We start from the raw sequence: 6,236 nt of genomic DNA, 5'->3' as shown, positions 1-6,236 counted from the left end.
AGACGTTGCCCTGCCTGTGGCACTCCAGGGACAGTCCCTGGCCAAGCTCTTCCCTGCTCCCACACCAACATCCATGGAAAATGGTGCTGCTCCAAGAAGGAGAAGGACAAACAGTGTGTCCTTCTGAAAGCCCAACTTTGGGAGACAGTGTTGGGGTTTTCTCTTTTTGCTTTTTAAACAGGTCTTGTTTCTTTTTCTTTTTCTTTTTCTTTTTCTTTTTCTTTTTCTTTTTCTTTTTCTTTTTCTTTTCTTTATTTTTCTCTTCTGTATTTTTCTTTTTCTTTTTCTTTTTCTTTTTCTTTTTCTTTTTCTTTTTCTTTTTCTTTTTCTTTTTCTTTTTCTTTTTCTTTTTCTTTTTCTTTTCCTTTTCCTTTTCCTTTTTCTTTTCCTTTTCCTCTTCCTTTTCCTTTTCCTTTTCCTTTTCCTTTTTCTCCTTCACCAAAATGCTTTGCCAGACATGGAGAAACTGTTGGAACATGGAAAAACTCAGTTCTGGACCTTTTAGCCAACAGTGCCTGTGAAGCTGAAGCTTGTTTGGTTGGTTCTTCCTGGTTGGATTGGGATAAATGCAAACGAGCAGGTGGAAAACCCTACTGGAAGGTCCATCCCAATCCCTGTGTCACCAGGACGTGGCTGTGGGACCAGTTCATCCCTGTCCCTCTTTTTAAGGCACAGAATTTGGAGTGGGATTAGTTTTCCACCATCTGTGTGAGTGACTTTGCCAAAACCCTTTGCCAAACACGGAGAGACTGGTGGGACGCGGAAAAACGCACTTCTGGACCTTTTGGATTTGATCTCGGAGCCTCTTTGCATCCAAATCCCAAAAAAAGGAGTGGAATTTGAGTCTGATAATAGGCCCAGGCTGGGAGGGAGGAGCAGAGCCCTCTGCTCGCAGCAGATCTGGATTTCTGGAGGCACAGCTGGATGTGATGCAGCCCGATTCCAACGGCAAAAAAATGTGGAGGCAAGATGTGCTCCCTGCTCGGAGCTCTCCGAGAAGGGCTGAGTGTGTGTGAGTGATAACTGGGGCTGGGATGGCCTCCTGCAGGACAGGAATGGGATTTGGGATTGCTCTGCTTCCCCTGCCTGGATTTAAAATCCTCCTCCTCCCCAGTGCCAGACGGCAGGAATGTCTCCACCACAAAGCTGGAGCAGGGGGATGGTTTTCCCGCGTCCTGCAGGGCTTCTCCCTGCTCTGCTGGCCCTGTGGATCACAGAAAACGGGAGGGATCCATCCTGGCTTAGGCTGGGTGTTGACAAGGAAGAAGTTTGGGATGTTTCCAGCCACCCTGGAAACCCTTCATGGGAAGTTCATCAATATATGTAATGAAGCCAAGGGTGTGATTGGTTTCATCCCAATCCTTGTGGGTCCCTTCCAGCTCAGGATATTCCTGAGCCTGTGATTCAAGTAGGAAATATGAATCACCCCCAACATCAGCCCTGGGCTGGGGGGGTTTAGTCGGGAGAAATGGGGGCTCAGGAGGGACCTTCTGGCTTCTGGCTTCCTACATGTGACTGACAGAAGGGGGGAGTGAAAGGATGAGAGGGAATGGCCTCAGGTTGGGCCAGGGGAGGGGCAGGTGAGAAATGAGGATTTGTTTTCTCTTCAGGAGTGGTCGGGATTGGAATAAGTGTCCCGGGGTGGTGGTGGAGTCACCACGTCTGGAAGTGTTCAAGAGGCAGCTGGATGTGGCACCTTGGGACGTGGATCAGGGGAGGTTGTGGTGGTGCTGGGTTGGACTGGATGGTGGTGAAGGTCTCTTCCAACCCTGATGATTCTGGGATTCTGGGATTTCCTGCTTGTTTCCATGGGAGTTGTGCAGTCACCATCTACCCTGGGGACATTTGGAGCTGAATCCATCCCGTGATGTGCTCAGGTTGTGGACTAGACTGTGCTGAACCTTCCACTAGCCCAGGTTGCTCCAACCTGGCCTCGGACACTTCCAGGGATGGGGCAACCTGTGCCAGGGCCTCCCCACCCTCTCAGCCAGGAATTCCTTCCCAATATCCCACCTAAACTCCCCCTTGTTCTGTTTAAATGACCCGCAGGGACTCATTTGCCGGTGAAGGAAAGATGAAATGCATCTCCTGGTTGGAGTATCTTTCAAAAATATGGTGTTGTCAGAGAAGGGAGATGCTGGGAAGGCTGGGACATCATTCCCAGAAAAAACCAATCACCAGCCCAGCTCCAAAGACTCGAGGACACTTCACCCGTTCCCGCTCCCCTGCTCCACCTGGGCGTTCACAAGTTGCAACCAACTCTCAGGGAGAAGGGTTGTGGGTCATCAGAGCTTCCTCCTCCCTGCCCTGTCCCTCTGCCACCATTCTCCCAGCTGGAATGGTTTAGAGCCAGGAAAAGCCACGCTGCAGGATGGCTTTCCCAAAAGAGGAGTTTCCCAGCTTCTTGACGCAGCTGGGCCGTGGGGAGCAGATGTTGGGAGACAAGGGCTGTCGTGACAATTAATTCCGTGGGGGACACCACAACCTCTCTCTATTAAGAGCAGACCTGCTTGGAAGGCTTTTAAACAGGAATGAAACATTCCCTCTCTGGAAAGATGCTCCGTGGAATATTTCCACTTGTCAGAAAGACCCTCTCTTTCCACCCCCTGCCCTGATCTCTTTTTTAAGTTGCTTTTTGCTCAATTTTGTCGTTTTTTTTTTGGTTTCCATCTGCTCTGATGAGAAGATTTCCCTTGTGGTGAAAGAGAAGCAAAAGCCAGTCGTGATAGAAATAAATACGTTCCATGGAATTTTTTTATCCCAGGGATTTTTTTACCCCAGGGATTTTTTTTTATCCCAGGGATTTTTTTTACCCCGGGGATTTTTTTTTATCTCCACCGAGGTGGAGAGAAACTCTCCCAGGCAGGAAAGCTCACCTGGCTTGTGCCTAATAAAAGAAATCCAAAAGGAATGAAATGAAATCTCGCCCTGTGCCGCATTTCTGGAACATCACAACTAATAAAAATATCAACAGCAAATCCGGGCCTGCTTTGAATTAAAAAGGGCATTTGCATAAGCAATCACCACTGGTGGAATTCTTCTGCACCAAAGTCAACCACTCGCCCTGGAAGGCAAAGAAGTGCCTCTTTCCAGGCTGTGTGGTCTTGGGCAAACATCTCCCACTCCGTGGCTCAGCTGAGTGGTCTCGCCCGCTCCACGTCTCCCTTCAGACCACCCCGTGGACCCAGAAAAGCTCTCCAGAGTCCCTGGTGATCATTAACACGTGGTCCTGCTCCCCATCCGTGCCATGAAAGCCTCGGTTCTCTGTGCAAACCACTCTCCCCAAAATAACCGCGGCCGTTTCGCAACGTCGCCGTATTTTTACTCCCCTCTCCTCTGAGTCATCCGGGGTCAGGGCACTGGCTCCATTTGTCACCCAGCTTTAGCTTGGCCAGCAAACGTGTTTGCAAATAAAGAATCAGCAAGAAGGAATTCGTGGGCTGTGATGTCATCCCTCGGCTTTCCTGCGGGGCCGGAGCATCTTGTGAGTTGTGACAACAGGAATCCTCCTCTCTGCCCTTCATGTGGCTCCTCACTGGCGCTGCCTCCGAGTGCAGGATGAGGGGCTGGAGCGTGTCCAGGGAAGGGAAGGGAGCTGGGAAGGGGCTGAGGGAGCTGGGGGGGCTCAGCCTGGAGAAAAGGAGGCTCAGGGGGGGACCTTCTGGCTCTGCAACTCCCTGACAGGAGGGGGGAGAAGGGTGGAATCAGTCTCTGCTCCCAGGGAACAAGGGACAGGACAAAGGAAAACAGCCTCCAGCTGTGCCAGGGGAGGGTCAAGCTGGTTACTCAGGAAAATTTCTCCCTGGAAAGGGCTGTCAGGCCTTGGCAGGGGTTGCCCAGGGAGGTTTGGAGTGCCCAGCCCTGGAGGTGCCCAAGGAAGGCCAGGACTCAGTGCTCTGGGCTGGGGGACGAGGTGGGCATCGGGCACAGGGGGGATCCATGGGCTGGGAGGTTGGAGCACAAACCCAACTAAAACTGGGGAAAGTAAAATTAAATACACGTTGATCCACAGGAGGGGGATTATCTCCAATCCCCTTTAACCAACCTGTGCTGTGCTAAAAGCATTTTTCATGCCATATTTTTGCCCTTCCCCTTCCCAGGCTGTCCAGGGCAGGAGTGGGGTATAAGGGTCCAGAAAGCTGAGATGATCCCAGACATGGAGGTGGAAACTGGAATACTTTATTGAACACAGGAGTGCAATTTAAGGGTCTTGGGGGCTGGACATGTTAATGAGGAGGATGAGTTATGTTAATTAGGGGATGGCTTTATGTTAACTAGAGGATTACACAGGTTTCTGCTACAGTTACACAATTGATTAATATTTCCCTTAACCAGGATTACATGGGGGGGAAGAAAACAAAGGGGTTTCAGCACGGTTTGAAAACTTCTCTCAAAGTCCTTCCTCATCCTGCTGCAGGAGCCAGGTTAATCCACATGGCTGGTCTGGTGAGGAAGGTCCAGTCCTTCAGATCATGGGATTTCTCTCAGCCTCTGTTGCCCAAGGTTTGCTGCATAGACCCACCAAGTTCCTTTCTGCTTACACCCGGGTTTCAGCTCCTCCACTGGGGTCCCCATCCCTGGAGGGATTCCAAAGCCCTGTGGATGTGGCACCTGGGGACACGGGGCAGTGGTGGCCTTGGCAGTGCTGGGGGATGGTTGGACTTGATGACCTGAAAGGTCTTTCCCCACCCAAGTGACTCTGTGATGCTCTGCTGGAGCACACCTGGAGCTGCCACAGCTTCCCAGCCGCTGCCCTCCGAGTGTTCCCTTGCCCACTGCTCTGCCCTCCCAGGGGCTGCTCTGCCCTCGGGGTGGGATGGCTGGGATGAATCCCAGGCCAGGAGAGGTGAGAGTGTCACGGCAGGACAGAAAGGCAGCACCAGCCCCTTCGTGTGACCCGTTCCAGAAGGAGGAGATCACCCTGTGCTCTCCCGGAGGGCAGCGGGGAGCAGCTGAGGTTTTATTTCCCTCCCCCTCATCCCACACTTCCAGGGAGAGAATCTGCCCTCTGCCAGCCTGTGGTGCTTGACAAGACTTTTCTCATGAGCTCCTGGACCTCGTCACATCCTATGGATGTGCTGGACCAAGGGCGGCTCAGTGCGCTCGAATCCAAGTGGGAAGAAGGGAGAATTCCTGAAATCTGCTTCATCCGAGCCAGGTCCTCCTTGCTGGTGGAGTGAGGGGACCATCACTGGCTGCAGCTACGCCTGTGGGGACACGGGACATCCCACTGTGCGTGTCCAAGGGAACATTTGGTCGGGAAGGTGACCCTTTCCCTGCTGGAAACGGGAACAGGGAGCCGAGTGAGGGATTTCGGCGTCTGCTGGAGCGTGGAGCACGTGGGAGGTGAGCAGCCCACGCCAGGGCTGATAAATCCAACATTCCTGTCCCCACCCTTCCCTGTGAAACACGGAAAGATTAATGGCAACCAGACAACCAAGTTCTCCTCAGCTCTCTGGTTACGAGGTGCCTTTTTTTCCAGATGGCTCCGACGGCCGCCAGGAAACATTATTATTAAACTTACTAAAAATGGAGGGATTCTTGCAAGGTGCAGCATTTTCCTTGGGTTTAGGCTTTATTTCCAAGGTTCTTGGGGAAGGGAGATGTCTTCTGCTATGAAATGGGGACATGGAGTTCCCAAGGGTAGACAAGGTGAGGCAGGAGGGTCAAGACTTCCTAGAGCAGAGATTGGATTAACGAGCTGTGGATCCATTGGACCATCTGATGGGAAAGGTAGAACCTGCTGAGAAGAGCGAGGAGCAGGATGGGAAGAGGTGGCAGTTGATTGTTTTCCTTGGGAAAGACACAAGGAATTCATTGTGTGTGGAGAAAATGGTGTTTCATAGAATTCCCAGAACGGTGTGGGTTGGAAGGGACTTTAAGATCATCTCATTCCACCCCCTGCCATGGGCAGGGACACCTTCCACCAGCCCAGGTTGCTCCAACCTAGCCTTGGACACTTCCAGGGATCCAGGGGCAGCCACAGCTTCTCTGGGAAAATTTGGTTCACTCAGAGTTTGGATGCTGGTTGGAGTTGGAACATCCCTTTCAGGTGCACAGTGTTCCCTCACCAGAATAAAAACCAAGCAAAAAAAAAACAAAACAAAACCAAAGACCTCCCAAGAATTAATGTTTGAACTCAGAGAGAGTGAGAAAAATCCCTGTTCCCATGAACTGAAGCAGATGATTTCCCCCAGAACCGAGCTGTTGTTTCCGTGTGACCCAGAACATCTCTC

General features: G+C 51.5%; 1 long non-coding RNA gene across 1 annotated transcript; it reads left to right on the top strand.

Annotated features, from left to right (window-relative positions):
• Positions 1–3,883: 3,883 nt before the first annotated feature.
• On the top strand, positions 3,884–5,534 carry LOC113988949. Its single transcript, XR_005565567.1, has 2 exons — positions 3,884–4,503; positions 4,993–5,534. It is a non-coding gene; the product is annotated as an uncharacterized LOC113988949 (long non-coding RNA).
• The last annotated feature ends 702 nt before the right edge of the window (positions 5,535–6,236 follow it).

Source organism: Pipra filicauda, unplaced genomic scaffold (assembly GCF_003945595.2).
Source record: "Pipra filicauda isolate LSUMZ 115617 unplaced genomic scaffold, ASM394559v2 scaffold498_size1627759_pilon, whole genome shotgun sequence".
Classification (NCBI taxonomy): domain Eukaryota; kingdom Metazoa; phylum Chordata; class Aves; order Passeriformes; family Pipridae; genus Pipra; species Pipra filicauda.
Note: the sequence above shows the minus strand (reverse complement) of the source record. Positions and strands in the feature narration are given on the sequence as shown.